Genomic DNA, 17035 nt, shown 5'->3' with positions numbered 1-17035 from the left:
TGGGCCAAATGGTCGGATGATGGGACAGAATAGTTAAAATCAGGGTGGCCTTGGAAAATCCAGAGCATTCAGTCAGTGTGCCAAATAATTGGAAGGGTGAGCAGTTGAAGCCATCCTGAAGGTAGACAGAGGGCAACAGGTAGGGGGTGGGTCCGCCTGGGAGTCCAGTTGAAGTGGCAGAGATCTGGGAATCTCGGGGTTGAAGGCCAAGGAACAGAGAGCTGCAGAGCGGAGGTTGAAGGTGAGCAGAGCCAGTGACAAAGTGCTTGTGTTGCAGATGGCAGGAGAGGGAGGTGAGGGAGGTGTGGGCTGAGTGGCAAGGGAGGCAAGACTACCCCATGAGGTATGGTGCAGATGGAAACCAAGGGTAGGGCATGGAGAGGGGCCAGAGCCTCTGGGGGTATGAGGTGGGGGACACCACAGAGGCTCGGAACAAGGGGAGCCTTCTGGGGTGGGCTGCTGAGGCCAGGGCGAGGTGGGAGGAAGCAGATGCACCTGACTGGGTCCAAGGATCCGGGGCCAGTGGTGCTAGGGTAGCTGCGGATCTTAACAGTTTCTTCTCTTACATAGTTGGCAAGGGAGAAAAAGTAGGATTAGCATTCAGAAGGCCTAGGTTCAGGTCTTGCTTTGGGGACCAGCTCTGTGGCCGTGATCACTGTTCTGTCATCCTCAAATATGGGTCATATTACCTGGAGGCAGAATGAGGGGACAACAGTGAGCCAGGGAATGGGGAGCTAGGTGCTCTCTGAGCTGTACCTACAATCAGCACAAAACAGCTCGAAGCAGAGAAGTGCCATGTCACATGAAGGAGGCAGAAAGGCCACTTGAGATGGACTGAAGCCTGAATAAAGACCTTAACTTGTTAGAACAGGATCTGAGGAACCGTAGAGCCCTGAAGAGTGGCAGGTGTCTACACTGGCTAAGCACTGCTCGGGTGAGGGAGAGGTGTAGTGTTTTTTTTTTTTGCTGACAGGGATGCATTAGGCTTCTCTGACCCTCAAAAGCCTTGAGTCACGGTAACCTGCTCGGCAGGTAACCCTTTTGTGGCGCTCTGTGTGGCACTGTTTGGCTTCCCACATAGCCTGCCCCACAGGCATAAGACTTACCATTAGAGGAGGAAAATACCCGGTCCCTTTGAAAGTTGTTTCTCATTGTTCACTAAAATAGTTAAAAACAGCAACTTCAGGACCACGTTCAAGTTCTAGCTCTACTCGCTGCTTTCTTCAGCTGCCACCAAGGTGCTTGGTCTTTGTGAGGAAGTTAAACTAAGGCTGCGTTGGGTGAGGGCGTTGCCTCATTCCGTGACTAGCACTGGGCCAGGTACACTGGTCTAGCACACCTGCACCAAGGCCTTCATCTGGGAGCTCCCCTGAATGTACTCGGCCCTCATCCTGCATCACAATGAGGTGACAGTCATGGAGGAGAGGATCAGTGCCCTTATTAAAGCAGCGGGTGTAAAGGTTTCAACCTTTTTGGCCAGGCTTGTCTGCAAAGGCCCTGGCTGATGTCAACATCGGGAGCCCCATCTGCGTAGTTCAGGGCTGGTGGACCTGTGCCCTGCACTGCTGCCGTCTCAGCTGAGGAGGGAGTGGAAGCAAAGAAGAAGAAGCTGAGGAGTCTGAGAAGGACATGTGCTTTGGTCTGTCTGACTAAACTTCTTCTGTAGCCTGTTCAGTAAGAAGCGGAAGTGTTAAAAAAAAGTTCTGGCTCTGCTTCTTCCTAGCTGGTGACCTTGGACAGGTGACTGGACCTTCCTGTGCTTCAGTTTTCTCATCTATAAAATGGAGATGTTAATAGTACTTGGCTCCTACTTGTAAGGAATAGTGTGGTAAATCATGTAAGAGTACTCAGCGCGTGGCACGTAGTAGGTGCTGTGCACATGCTGTGGTACATGTGGGAAATGACTGACTTGGCACTCTTGTTTATCCACATTGCACTCTGGGAGCTTAGAGTCTCGGAGATGCTGGCACCCCTGAGAGACTGTCCCATTCTCTCTGTGCTGGTAGAATCAGGTTTCTGAGCCTATAAGTCTGAGAGGAAGACATTCAGCCATGGTGACTTCTCCAAAGTAATGCCTTGTGGGGACCTTAGGCAGTGACCCAGAGGGCTGCCTCTGCTTGCCTCCTGCGTTCTTTCCTTTCTTCCACATCTTAATGCCACTCGGGACTGTTGAGAGGGCTGGACGGGATGTCTGTAAGCCCTTGCAGACAGCAGGCATAAATGATACATGATAAATGAATGAATGAAATTGCCTGCTCATCCCTTCTTCCGGGGCTGGCAGTCCCCAGGGAGACAGACATGTGCGGAAATTGTACAGCCACATATGAAGAGGAAGGAGGACTCTATTGTATCAGAGGAGGGAGGCAGGGGGGAGATTTTGTTTGTTTTGAAGAAAATTCCAGGAGTTTCCTAGAGGGAGGAGCTTCCAGATGGAGGAGGTGGTTTTCATGAGTCTTGGTGGGGTGAACAGGCTACAGGGAGCTGAGGAGGCTGCAGCCTGGGTGTGTGTGGCAGAATGCTGGGAAATGAGGCAGAACCATCAGATGGGGGGCCAGATCCCATGAGTATGAACAATGACAAATTGTGCTGTGCTAATAGGTTTTGATTTCATCCTACAGGCAATGGGGATCCCCTGAAGAATTTCAGGCAGGTGAGTGACAAAAAGGAATTTGCATTTTATTTATTTAGTTAGGTTTTTAAAAAAATTTTTTTAATGTTTATTTATTTTTGAGACACAGAGAGAGACACAGCATGAACGGGGGAGGGGCAGAGAGAGAGGGAGACACAGAATCGGAAGCAAGCTCCAGGCTCTGGCCATCAGCCCAGAACCCGACGCAGGGCTTGAACTCGCGGACCGCGAGATCGTGACCTGAGCTGAAGTCGGACGCTTAACCGACTGAGCCACCCAGGCGCCCCTTAGTTAGTTTTTTAAATGTTTAGTTATTTTTGAGAGAGACAGAGTGTGAGCAGGGGAGGGGCAGAGAGAGAGAAAGGGAAACACAGAATCCAAAGCAGGCTTCATGATCATGTGAGATCATGACCTGAGCGGAAGTTGGACACTTAACTGACTGAGCCACTCAGGCGCCCCAGGAATTTGCATTTTAGATGTGAGATCCTTGAGAGTATGAGAGGTGTTTTTTTTTTTTTTCTTTTTGAGAAAGAGAGAGAAAGTGAGAGACAGAGGTAGAGGGAGGAGTAGAGGGAGAGAATCCCAAGGAGGCTCCATGGCCAGTGCGGAGCCCAATGTGTGCCTCGATCCTGTGACCCTAAGATCATCACTGAACTGAAATCAAGAGTTGGCCACTCAACCAATTGAACCACCCAGGTGTCTTGAGAGCAGAGGACGTGTCTTATCTACCCTTGTTTCTTTAGTAAGAGACGTACAATTTTATTCATAGTAAGAAATCCACATTTGGTAAGTGAATGAAAGACAGCAGTGGTGGCTATGGAGGATAGATGGGTCTGAGGGAGACCACTAAGGAGGCCAGGTCGGGGCGCTGACGGTGTGAGCAAGGGGAGCATTGGGGCTTGGGAGGAGGTGACCATATTTGAGACTTGTAAAATTAGACCTTTAGGTGACTGGCTGTGGTGGGGGCACTGATGAATGAAGACAAAGCAAAGATGGCTTTATGATTTCTAGCTAGGGTGAATGCAAAGCTATTAAAAACTGAAAGAAACAAGGGGGAAGAACCAATATGCTAACATCTAGGACACCACCACAGTATGAAGTGCTCAGTGGGCATAAATGAATTTTTCTTCTCTCAGAATTTTGCCTGAAAGCAAGGCTGTCATCGTTAATGCTGCTGATCAACTCTTCTGAGTCTTTGAGGGGACCCAGAGTTTCAGTTTCAAGGTAGGATTAAAGAAATCACGTTGCAATGATCACCTGTATTATTTTAGGTCATGTGTATAATGGGACATCTCTGGAAGGGGCAAGTATAAGCATATGTGTTTAACTATTGAACTATGAACATTACGAATACACAACTGAATGGAAAGTCCAGAGATTTCCCTTATACCCCCTACTTCCCCACCCCGTCCCCCCTGCCACAACCTCTCCCACTGTCAACATCAGCCACCAGAGTAGCACATTTGTTACAATTCATGAATCTAAAATTACTGTAAAATATAAAATCTGTTAGTTAAAAAAAACTTGATACAAGTGTATACTAGTATACATTGTGATTATATGCATATACGACTGTGTACAGCTATCTGCAGTGGAGACAAACAGGACGATCTAGGGTGGGATCCTGCCTCTGGAATTTCTAAGTTGTGTGGCAATGAGCCAGCTCTCAGACTCACTGTCCACAGGACTGAGGGCTCTCAAGTTTTCGAAGGAAGCTGAGGCATATTAGAGAATCCCCCTAAACAGTAGGCACTTAAGATGAAAACTGTTTGGTGTGCATATCTCAAGCATTTATTCTGGGTTGCCTGGGTGACTCAGTGGGTTAAGCGTCTGACTACGGTTCAGGTTATGATCTTGTGCTTCCTGAGTTAGAGCCCCACATTGGGCTCTGTGCTGATGGCTCAGAGCCTGGAGCTTGCTTTGGATTCTGTGTCTCCCTCTCTTTCTGCCCCTCCCCTGCTTGTGCTCTGTCTCTCTCTCTCTCTCTCTCTCTCTCTCTCTCTCTCTCTTTCTCTCTCAGAAAAAAAATGTTTATTTCCCCACATGCCGCCACTTTTATACACCTCTCCTAAAATGGCAGAGAACAAGGGGTGGGCACTGTGCTGGACATCTCCACAGCACATTCCATTCGTCTGGCCCCAACACACATTGCTCCAACAGGAGGCTGGCAGGGCAGGCCGCTGGCCCTGCTGACTCCACCCCCTGTTCCACCTGCATCAAATGATGCTGGTTGGTGTCCATCCTGAGCCCTTTACAGAACTGCTATGTTGTCTTATTCCAGCTCCTGAGGAAATAACAAGTGCTTTCTGTAGATGAAAAGACAAATTGGCCTGTGGCCGACAGCTCTGAAGTCCACTGCAGTGAGCAGAGCAAAATTTACTGTTTCATCTCACAATGCATGTGTTTTAGCTCTTTCTACCACCAGATTTAACAAAACTCTAACGTTAAATTTAAAGTAGCACAAGGATTTTATGAAGATCCTGTATAATAAGTTCCACCCCACATTGCCCCATTCCCAGAATCTAAGAGACTGGTATTTACTTTTCTAACTATTTCCAGGGGGGGGAATTTTTTAGATCTTTTTCTCCCCAGGCCTCCCAAATAATGGTGGTGTATTTTCTCTCTAATGGCATGGACAGAGGCCCTCTTCTGCTGACTTTATTGATCAGGTTTGAGTTAATGGTAGTGGTTTGTTTGAAGTAGGTTTCTGTATGTGTGTGTTTGAGGGAAAATACATGCAAAGAGGCAGGTAGAGTAGTCCTTTGGGTTCTTGCTGTGACCAAGAGGTTTTTATCTTTTAAAAAAAATTCTTTTTTCTTTGAGAATAAAAAATTATGCTTAACAATCTTAGTTGGCTTCGTAGTGGGTCCAATTATTGGGGGATAAAAAAATCTCATCAATGACATTTTCAGGTTTAGTATGACTCCATTTATATACTTAGAAGGACCAGTTGTATATAAAAACACTCATTTTGATGAAAACTGTAAATGCTTATTAAAGGACTCTGACTTCCTTCTTTTCTGGCAACTGCTACCTAAAAATATCTCTGAATACTATGTTAAGGGAAAATGTTTTGAAAAAAGTGGAAAGTTATATGAGAAGGTGCATAATCCCAAATCTCATAGAAATAAAACAGAGGCAAAATATGTAAATAAGATTGTGTGTGTGTGTGTGTGTGTGTGTGTGTGTGTGTGTGTAAAAATTATATATGCCATATATTTTCTACCATCCACTCTGCAATAGAGAACATTATTCTTATATACTCAGGAACACAATTAGTAATGATGGATTTTTAAAGAGCCCTAGACATCTTGATAAGGTCAACCAAGAATGGGAACCTGTAGATAAACTTCATCTTTATACAAAATAAAGGAGAGATTTCGAGAAGCTCGGGGAGGGTCTACTAGCTCTTTCTGTACCCTGTGGTTTTATGTGGTTCTTATAAAACCAGCTCAGGCAGAAGACAGCGGTGACAGGGTTATAGAACCTGGGGCTGAATCAGGATGAGGCTTCAGACCCTGAAGTGCATGATCAGGAGCTCAGCACCCAGTACAACAAGGAGGAAAATGCTAGCCACACCATGTCTTTTCTTTCTCCAACTTCTGAACATTGAAACCCATTTGGTTTTTATGTGTTTTTCTGGGAGGAATGGTTGGGATGCCTGACGTGGTCAGGGACAGAGGAAAGTGGTTAAGAAAGCATTTGCTACAAAGCGATGGGAGAAAAATTGAATTGCTCTGTGCATGGCTGGTTGAGTTCTTCCAGCTGTATCTATGATAAAGAGAATACACAATTGGGGATTTTCCTCCTGGACAATTACTATTACACAGACTACCAGTGGGATCCAAAGCATTGCCACTTGTGGATGGCTTGAAAGAGAAGCATTATTAAGAGTCATTTGTAATGGGATTTTACTTCTGGTTATAAAAAATTTGATAACCAAATTCACAATACAAATGATTAAAAAGGCCTAAAGAGTGTTAATGGCAGAATTTGGTAAATGATGTATTCACGAATACCAGATCTTTCTAATTCATGTGCCTTGCTTCGGCAATATTGAATATGTAAACTATGATCCACCTGGACTCAAACAGGCCTTATTAAGACAGCATTTTGGAAAAGGAGGTTTCCCCCTGCTCACTACTGCTTTGAAGTTTTTGTTTGTCTGTTTTTTAGATTTTTAAAAAAATTTTAAGTAATCTCTACACCCAATGTGGGGCTTGAAACCACAACTCTGAGATCAAGAGTCACGCGCTCCACTGACTGAGCCAGTCAGGCACCCTGACTTGAAGTTTTACTGTAATCAATCCTAAAATATACTCAACAAAATTTCTTAGATGAACCGATCTCAAGCGCAACTCAACATTTGCTAGTTTGTTAGCAGGGAAGCTACGGAGTGTGCTGATCCAGAAGGGGTGTGAAAGGAGGGGTTTGTGTTGGTGAATGCTGCTTCTGTCATCAGCTGGTTTTGGAAAAGTATAAAAGGCTGTGGTTTCATTTCAGAAGTCACTAAACATTGAGCGCACATTGGTTGTTGAGGAGGAAGTTTGTGGCAGGTTTATGAGGTGACAGATGCGCTGACATTGAGGTCAGGGAAGGCGGTGCTTCCCAGACACACATGACCCGTGGCTGCACTGTGCCGAGGAGTGGGAATATCAAGGCTTCACCCTCAAGTGGTGTTAGGGCCGATGCAGAAAGCGTGAATGGCACTAAGTCTCTGGGGGCTACATGGAGTCTACCTGACCATCAGGTAACAAGATCTGAATTTTGAGCTGCCCAAAGCCAGTGGTTTTTCTCAAATGTGGACACATCTGCCCATATCTTAGTTTTGGGACAAGATGTTTTACTCCCTTTGACAAGAGGTTCTTTGATTTGAAATTAAGGATAACTAAAACAAAATATGGCCTGGATTCTGTTTCATCCCCTATTAGTCTGACCTCACCTGGTGTACTGTCATCCAGTTCTGGCACCCGCCACCCAGAATTAGTGCAGACTCCATGAGTTGAGGGCTCGATCCTCCATAAGAATGCTCCCACTTCAGACGCTGGGCACACTTTGGGGTTCCCAGGCCACCCGCACTATTGACCAACCTGTTACAAATTTGGGAGGTTCCCACAGCCCCCTCAGGCTTGATAATTTGCCCAAAGCACTATAATTAAGGACTACACATTTATTATAAAAGGATACAGAACAAGACCAGCCAAATGAGGAGACATGTGGTGCAAGGTCTAGAGGGTCCTGAACGCAGTTTCCCTGCCTTCTCTGGGAGAATCAGAAGCTGTCACCCTCCTGGCCCAGCCACGTGCTCATCAGCCAGGAAGCCTTCCTGAGCTTCAGTGTACAGTTTTTATTGGGATTTTATTACGTAGGTGTGATTGATTAAATCATTGACCAAGTGATTGAATGTGATCTGCAGCCCTCCTCCTCACCCTGGAGGTAGGGCTGTTATTCAAAGTCCCAACCTTCTAATGAGGTGGTTGCTCTTTCTAGTGACTAACCTTCATCCTGAAGCTATCCACAAGCTGCCCCCGCACCACCACCCCCCCCCCAGCTCGTCATCTTATTAGCATAAACTCAGGTGTGATCCAGGGGCTCATGACTAACAAGTACACTTCTATTACTTGGGAAACTCCCAGGATTGTAGAAGCTCTGTGTCAGGAACCTGGGACGAAGACCAGACAAACTCTGTTATAGCATGAGAAGACAGGTGATATGGGCATGTTTCTGTATAATGAACTTTAAATGATATACAGAGGGTTCCAATAGGTCTTCTAAACTGTAGCCAGCACACAGAGAAAAGTCCTTATGATGACCCAGCAAGAAGAGGGCCATCTGCAAGCCAAGGAGACAGGTGTCAGGGAAAACCAGACCTTCTAATACCCTGATCTTGGACTTCCAGCCTCTGGAACTGTGAGAAATACAATTTCTGTTATTTAAGGACCCAGTCTGTGATATTTTGTTATGGCAGCCTTAGCAGACTAATACAGTGCCTTTGCTTATGCACTTCCTCAGAGTTTGCTTTTCTAGAGTCTTTGCCAGTTGTATTCCTGAGGAGACTCTAAGATGTTCTACAAGATGCCTGCTGCTAATTTGTCAGCGTGGGGATGGTTTCTGACTCTTTGTAGGTGTGAGGACTCTGCCCATGCTGCTATTCTGCATTGACCCTTCTGTGCTCGATTCTATCCTTTTTTTTTTTTTTTAACGGCTGTGCTATCTGAGGCTATTTCTTACCTGAATTTTGTGAAACTTCTTGTTCATCCCATTAAATCTGTCCTGTCTGGAGCCACCCCGGGGCTGCTTTCGTTAAATGGTCTTATGTCAACTGTCAGGTGGATTAGTCTTGTCAAGTATAATCATTCTGTTGGGAAGCTAAAGGAAACGGATGCAGAGGAATTAGGTAAATTCTACCTGAGCACATATAGCTAGTTGGTAAAATAAGTGAAATTTGAATATCAAGCTCTTACCTCGTGTTTAACTCTGCTTTCCATTCTACCCGTGAACTGTCTCACATTTGTGAGTTAAATGAACAGAAACATTTTGTTGACAGTCTTCCCACCTCTCTCAAAATGTGTGGAACCAGAGCAAACTACTTGTCCTGTTAGTGTCACCTCATTAGATTCTGGGAACTGCAAGAAAAGGAAGAAGAACTTAATAGCAATAAGCTCGATTTTTCTTAACGTTCCCCTTTAGAGGTTCTGAGCAAAGACAGCAAAGGATCCAGATCACCCAAAAGTGCCAATTAAGGGAACTTGACTGCATATCCAGATAACATAACTGCTACCAATTATCCAGAGGTTTCTCTTCAGTGTCCACTTTGTAAAAAGTGGCTGGTAAATTCATCCATACCAGGCGCTGATGTTTATACCTTCTATTTTAAAAATGAGTGAGAAAGAAGACCTCAGTTTTCCCTTCTGAGAAAAGAGAGTGTTCTAAAAACATCTTATTTTAAATTACTTGCTTATGGACACCCAAAAGATTCCATAAAAGATGGGATGTGGATATAATTTAAGGGAGATGTAGTTCCAAGTTGTATGAGATTAAAAAATAAGGATGCACAGAAAGCCTCCAGCTCTTCCAGTCAATCTGATGGATGCTTGAGTTCTTCCCTTGATTATCTTGTTCTTTAGCCAGCAGTCCTCATGTTGAAACAAATAGAATGGAGATGATTAACTCAGAAATAGGCAGGTCATCTGACAAAGAGGAGGAATAACCATCTGCCAAGAGGACCTGTCCTACTAAACCTTCTGCATCTCCTCTAAGGTTTAAAGACATTTGTGTCTTTCTCATGAAGCCTCTCCAGAGTCTTCAGACTCAAGCCTTCATGCTGGAGATACTTGCTTCCTTTGTTCATATTCACACAAATCCACAGGTACTGTGTTTCATGATTTAGAAGAGTTTTTCCCTTTTTAACAAGGATCCAATCAGAATAAGATCAGCAACAGCAGCAGTTTTAGAATTAATCATTTTGTTTGTTTTGTTTTTAAAGCCCAAGTTAATAGCCCCTTCAAAATAGATCTCAAAACGGATTGGACCAATTGTACTCAAAATTCTGGTGCACAGCCCTGCACATCACAAGGCACTGTCTTCCCTTGCCATATTTCTAAATAGTTATAGATGGTGTTCTCACTTTGTGCGTGTCATTAATAGAAGAAGATGGAAAAGCAGCTTAGCTCCTTGTCCCTTTCTTCTGTTGGCTCCTATACCCGGGGTCTTCTTTTTGCCCCTCCAGACCTATCCATTCCCAACCAGGGAGGCTGGTCCATGTGGATGTCATCAACATACTCTGATGCCTTCTGGCTCTGGGTGGGTTTGGCTAAAGGAAGCCATCATCAGGAGACAGAGATGATGGGTGCAAAAGAGGTGGAGGTGTATTCCAGAGGCTTGCTTCCTTCTAGTTCAAGAGGGATGGCTGCATCCTGCTTCCCTGTAAAGTGAAAGTGAGTGGCCCTTTCCCTGTAGCTGTGCTCTGTGGGTACTCAGAATCTCCCTTTCCTGAGACCCTTCAGGCCTAGAAGGTGGTAACCAAGATAGGAAGTTTCCATTGTTGGTTTCATAAGCCCTGCCTAAGCCTCTGTAAATAGTCCCTTTATCAAAATCTCAACTAGCCTGGTTTGCATGAGCCATCTGTTTCTAGATGGGTCTGATACCATTCTTTGTGTTCCTCTCTCTCTCTTTTTGCTGTCTCTCATTCACCTTTGACCCTTTCCTCTTCCCTAATTTCCTCCCTCTGACTACCATTCTTAATTTCTATGTATATCTCTTTTCCCTGATCTTCATTTTCTCTTTTTCTCTCTGACATTTATATTCATGCTTTTCATTACAGTAATACTGCATTATTTACCTTATTTCGGGGGGTGGAGATGAGTTTCACTTAATGAAAATCTTAAATAGTTTTGAAAAATATAAAAGCAAGCTGTTCTTGCTACCGGGTATGTAAAATGGTATAACCACTTTGAGAAGCAGTTTGGCGGTTTCCTGAAAAGTAAAACACACATTTATAATATGATCTAGCCATTCCATTGATAGTTATTTGTCACCCTCACCCCAAATTGAAAGCATACAAAGGATTTTACATGAGTATCCATAGCATTTTTACTTATAATAGCCAAAAATGGAAACAACTCAAATATCTGCCAGTAGGTGAGTGTATAATAAATTGTAGGATATCTATGCAATGGAATACTACTTAGCAGCCAAAGGGAATGAACCATTGAGATATACACAACACGGATGAGTCTTGAAGTAACTAGGTTGAGGGGCGCCTGGGTGGCTCAGTCGGTTGAGCGTCCAGCTTTGGCTCAGGTCATGATCGTGGGTTCGAGTGCTGCATTGGGCTCTGTGCTGACAGTTCAGAGCCTGGAGCCTGCTTTGGATTCTGTGTCTTCTTCTCTCTCTGCCCCTCCCCACTTGCGCTCTGTGTGTGTGTGTGTGTGTGTGTGTGTGTGTGTCTCTCTCTCAAAAATAAATAAACATTTTTTAAAAATTTTAGAAATAACTAGGTGGAGTGAAAGAAGCCAGACAAAAAAGGTGCATCCTGTAGGATTTAATCTATATAAAATGAACTAAGTGACAGAAAACAGATTGGTGGTTGCCTGAAGGTGGCAGGGGGCTGAGAGAGGCCAGGAGAGAGGGATTATAGAGGTACATGGGTTAACTTTTGGAAGTAATGAATATGTTCACCAACTTGTTATGATGGTTTCACAAATGTATACATGTCAAAACTTATCAAATTGTGCACTTTAAATATGTGCGGTTATACCTCAATAAAGCTGTTAAAAATAACACACAGTGATGGGCTTAAAGATGGTCTATTATTAACCAATTACCATAGATGTAGTGGTTTAAAATAGTATAAATTTACTCTCTGATAGTTCTGGTGGTTTCAGATAGTTGGTTCCTTTTGGAGGTTTTCAGAGGAGAATCCATTTCCTTGTGTTTTTCAGCTTCTAATGGTCATCTGTGTCTCTTGACTTGTGGCCCCTTCCTCCACCATCAAAGGGCATCGCTCCAATCTCTGCTTTCATCATCACATCACCTTCTCCTCTGTAGTAAGAGCTCCCTCTGCCTCCCTCTTGTAAGTACACTTGTGATCACATTTAGGGCCCATCCCGATAACTCAGGATAATCTCCCCTTCTCAAGATCCTTTAAAAAATTTTTTTTAAGTTTATTTATTCATTGAGAGAGAGAGAGAGAGAGAGAGAGAGAGAGAGAACGAGAACGAGAACATGAGCAGTGGGGAGAGAGAAAATACCAAGCAGGCTCTGCACTGTCAGCACAGAGTCCAGTCTGGGGCTGGAACTCACAAACTGTGAGATCATGACCTGAGCCAAAAGCAAGAGTCAGATGCTTAACAGACTGAGCCACCCAGGTGCCCAAGATCCTTTTTTAAAAAATTTGTTTATTTACTTATTTTGTGTGAGAGAGAGTGCATGTGCACGCACATGAGTGGAAAAGGGGTGGAGAGAGAGGGAGAGAGATAATCCCAAGCAGGCTCCACACTGTCAGTACAGAGCACAGAGCCCCATGTGGGGCTCAATCCCATGAACTATGAGATCATGACCTAAGCTGGAATCAAGAGTTGGATGCTTAACCAACTGAGCCACCCAGGCGCTTCCTCATCTCGAGATTCTTAATCACATCTGCAATGTGATCTTTGCCATATAAGGAAACATTTACAGGTTCTGGGGATTAGGACATCCATATCTTTGGGGACCATTACTAAGCCTGCCTCAGATGGTGTACTGTTTGCTCTGCAAAAATTCATGTTGCTTAGTGTCTGGGAATAGCTTCTCTCTTTCTGTTTTGCACTGAAGTATTTATAAGTAGCCCTGGCTCTTGAGGAGGATAATTTCCAGGTTGGATACTCCCTGAAAATCTCACTGGGCGGGAATCACTGTGTTACTTCTGTGCACAATACTAGGCATCCCCAGTGTAGCAGCCTAAACCTCTCAAACCCATTCTTGCGTGGGCCATGCATTGTTGCAGAGAGGGGCTCGGATGGCTAGGGGAAGGATGATCCTTTAGACAAATGTTGCCATTCTGCCCAAAGCTATTCCCTATTTTACAGGCTCCTATCTGCCCTTTGTTAACTCGTCTCTAATCATACCCCCCTCTTTAACATATTATCTTTTCCAGTCTGACTGGTGAGGTGCTAGGAAAATGCTCACCACCTCACTCTCTGTAGGAAGCAGACATAAGGGCCCATTTGTAGAGATGCTTCTAGAGAAGCTGCTGAGATGGAGCTGTCATTCCTAAAAAAGGATGGACCCTTGGGCTTTGCCAACCCTAGCCTCTTGGAGCTTTCTCAGAGGAGTGGAGAGGCTGTGGATGGGGTTTGGTGTGCTAGGGAATGAGGTCAGGAAGAGACTTTGCCTTTTAAGAAGCCCCTCCCCCGCTCTGCCCCCCCACCCCCCACGGGGCAGCGGATGGAATCAGAGAGATGCTGTTGCTTGCTGCTCACAGCCTCTGGAGTGGCTGCCTCAGATCTGCACTCTGGCCTACACCCACAGGAGGCCCAAATCTACTCAATCAAAAATATCTCCAAACTAGGAGTTCTCCAATGTACGATTGCCTCCAAAAGGCAGACAAATGGCAAGACTTGAATTTAGACTAGGAAGTTTGTGGTTGAAACTTGGGTGCCTCTAGCAATGCCTTTGGGGCCCAGAGGATGGTTCTCAGGCTGTAAAATGAGAGGGGTAGCTTCCATCTACAAAATACTCTCCTAAAGCAGGGGAGATGGTCCTATTTGTTCCTTTTGCTGCCCTAACATGCTGGATTTCCTCCATGCAGCATGTAGCCTGGGGATTCTGGTGGTCTCTCCTATGCAAAAGGTCAGGTAAGGGAGATGAAAATGTTATCCTAGTGTGGACACAGCTGAAGTTCCTTCCCTTGCCTGAAGGGGTCAGCAAAGGCCCAGAAAGGGTAGAGACATCTTGACTCCCAGGAGAGACCATTCCTAATAGGCCATCAGGTCCAGGAGACAGTCCCTACTGAGCTACTGTGTTATTAGTTTTTCTGCTTGCACATAGACAGATCCTCCCACAGTGTTCCCCTAACTGCCTGGAGATATTGGGGCAGGCCTTGGATGTTGGAGAATGGGAGTCTGTGTGGGATACGGGAAAGGCGGTGGGCCCAAGGCCCCCAACTGAGGAGAGCCATGTCAGTGTAGAATCCCCCAGCTCTGCCCTCTTGGATACTTCCCCTGGGATGTCCATGTCCTAGCCAGAGCCTGTAATCAAGCCATCAAAGCTAATAGGATGATTTCCGCATAAAATGAAATTGTGGATGAAGAATGGGGATGCAGGAAACAGATTAATGGTTCTAATGCTTTTTCCTCAACTTTCACTACTCAATAAAGTACAGTCATCTGACTCCTTGTTTGTGTGCTAGGAAAATGATGACTTCTCTGAGAGGCTCTTAGCAATGATTGTTTTGTTCCTTGTTGTCTGTGTCTGTTTGAGTGGGGACAGGCAGAAGAGACCTTGACAGAGATGGGCAGCTCATCACAGTCTGACCCTTTGATGAGCATCTGGCTTCTTTTCCAGTCTCACTGGTTGCCATATTTTCAATTGTCAATAATGTTTCTGTTTTTTAATTACAAAAGTATGACAAGAATACACACTCTTATTATTAAAAAAAAAAAAAAAAAAAAAACAGAGGAAAGAACAAAAACCTATTTTACTTGACTCCTCCAGTCTACCCCTTCCTAAGAAGGGAGAATTTATTATTGTTGGTTTGGGAAATATCCTTCTCTGTATATGTGGTGGTTTGAAAATATGTCCACAATATTTGATCCTACTTCCTTCAAATGGTGGAGCCTAATTCCCCTCACCTTAAGTGGAGGATGTACTTAGTGACTTGCTTTTAAAGCATGAAATGTGGTGGAAATGATAGTTTGTGATGTCTGAGAATCGGACTTGAGTGTTATTAGGTCTTTCTCTTTGTCACTCTCTTGGACCACCTGCTCTGGGGCAAGCCAGCTGTTCTGTTGTGAGGACACTCCAGTGGACCTAACGAGAGGCCCACGTGGTGGGGAACTGAGGCTTCCTGCCAACAGCCATATGATTGAGCCATTAAGAAATGACTCTAATAGATTCTACCACCTCTGAGGGTACAGGCTCTCTGATGTCAGGCACTGTGCTCCTCAGGGTTTCCCTCTCTTGGAAATAAGAGCACATATTCCCCAGGTGTGCTTTTCTATTGATAAAGAGTCCCTAAGGGTTTATATAATAGGCATGTCTACTTCCAGAGCTCCGGTTATGTGGTGGTTTCTGATACTTGCTGCTAGTACCATCCTCCAGGAGGAGAGGATTTATTACTTCAGTTGCTGGGAGTGCTACTGGCAGAAAACCCTCGACAGTCAAACCCTTCTGGATTTCTTTAGCTGAAGGAGACACCATGCCCAAGGTCTTGACCCCTTCTCACAGCCCACATCTGATGATTGATGAATGAGTGGTATGGAGCCCAGCCCTCTCTCCCCAGCTCAGGAGAGCTCTGCAGGGTATACCATCTTCAGATTCCCCTGCAGGATTGCCTGAGGCATTCCGCTGAGACTGCATTGCAGCTAGACTCCATCCTCTGCCCACTCTGCCTCCCCACTCATCCCTTTAACAGGTATTGGTACTGGAAGGACTCGCTAATAAACCTCCTGCATGTTAGTCTCAATCTTAGAGTCTGCTTCCTAGGAAACCCAAGCAGGGATGGAATATTCTAAGAAAGCAGATGAGGATGAGGTGAGGTTTTAGAGTTGGATGACTGGCTCCCAGCTGATGTCACGTGTGGTAGACAGAGCACTGATAGAAGGTGTCAGGACAGTCGTCCTCTGGTTATGAACTGTGATCGTGTGCTGGTGGAAGGGAATGCATCAGCTGTTGCAAGCCATTTGACACACATAGGGAAAATAGCAACTATATTGATGCTCTGGAGAAGGATACAAAAGCTGAGGGTAATCAGTCAGTTGTTATTAAAAGCTAAGTGTCAGACCTGGAGGACCTCTTTGGAGGCATGTAAAGAGGCTCTTATCTCCTGCAGTGAGAGGGCAGAGAAAGCTGAGAATCAGGCTTGGAGCTTAACCACAAGAGTAGAGGAGCTCCAAAGAAGGTTTGACTCCCAACTGAGGAAAGTCTGCTATGCCAAGGACAGACCTTTGATGGGAAAGAATGGGACTCTGTACATGAGATAGGCTGTCAGAGGTGATAGACCAGAATTATGAATCCTCATTTTTCCCTGGGAACCAATGGGTAGAAGCAGGAGTGGCCCTTTTTGCCGTCACTCTTGGTGACCAACTTGGGGACAATCTCTTTCCCACTCCTACATCTCTGGCTTCTGTGAATTTAAACCATTCCCAAGGAGGAAATTCTTCGATTTGGGAAAAGGCAAACATTCTATTAAACTGTAAGTTATGGCTGCCATCTGGAAAACTTTGGGCTACTTGTGACAAGGAACAGCAGGCAAATAGAGGATTCACCATCCTGACAGGACTAACTGATCCTGATCATTAGGCAAGACAGAGCTACTGTTACACAGTGGGAGTGGGAAGGATCACATTGAGAGGCAATGGGAAATCTCTTCAAATACAAACCTTACTCTATTTGTTACAGAAATTTACCTTATATATACATTCTTTTATATATGTTAGAATTATTTATATTGCAAGACTCAGAACAAACAGAATAACTAATACTTATTAATAGGGAGTTAGTTAAGTAGATTATATCTACTCTTATTATGGATCATACGCATCTATTAACAGAATGAAGTAGATCTCTGTGTGTTCATCTCCCAAGACATATTTACTAAGTGCAAAAAGTAATGTGCAGAGTAGTCTACATAAATCTTTTGATACAAAGAAAAAAATATAAATATGCATGCTGATATAGGCACACATAATATTTTTCCGAGTGATA

At 44.7% G+C, this 17035-nt stretch overlaps 1 long non-coding RNA gene and 1 pseudogene across 6 annotated transcripts in view; both read left to right on the top strand.

Annotated features, from left to right (window-relative positions):
• Positions 1 to 17035, top strand: part of LOC109255004 (uncharacterized) — a 198748-nt gene that overhangs the window by 21376 nt on the left and 160337 nt on the right. For 5 of the 6 annotated variants that reach the window (XR_008417157.1, XR_008417155.1, XR_008417156.1 and 2 more), the window contains exons 4-5: positions 2619 to 2650; positions 3766 to 3853. This is a non-coding gene — a long non-coding RNA (uncharacterized LOC109255004). Of the gene's footprint in view, positions 1 to 2618; positions 2651 to 3765; positions 3854 to 12072; positions 12204 to 17035 lie in introns of all 6 variants that reach the window. The other variant, XR_008417154.1, reaches the window with a different exon arrangement.
• LOC128772993 (60S acidic ribosomal protein P1-like) lies at positions 248 to 2612 on the top strand (annotated as a pseudogene).

This window comes from Panthera pardus, unplaced genomic scaffold (genome assembly GCF_024362965.1).
Source record: "Panthera pardus isolate Hobbes unplaced genomic scaffold, ASM2436296v1 HiC_scaffold_24, whole genome shotgun sequence".
In the NCBI taxonomy this organism is placed as follows: domain Eukaryota; kingdom Metazoa; phylum Chordata; class Mammalia; order Carnivora; family Felidae; genus Panthera; species Panthera pardus.
This window is presented reverse-complemented; position numbering and strand designations above follow the sequence as displayed.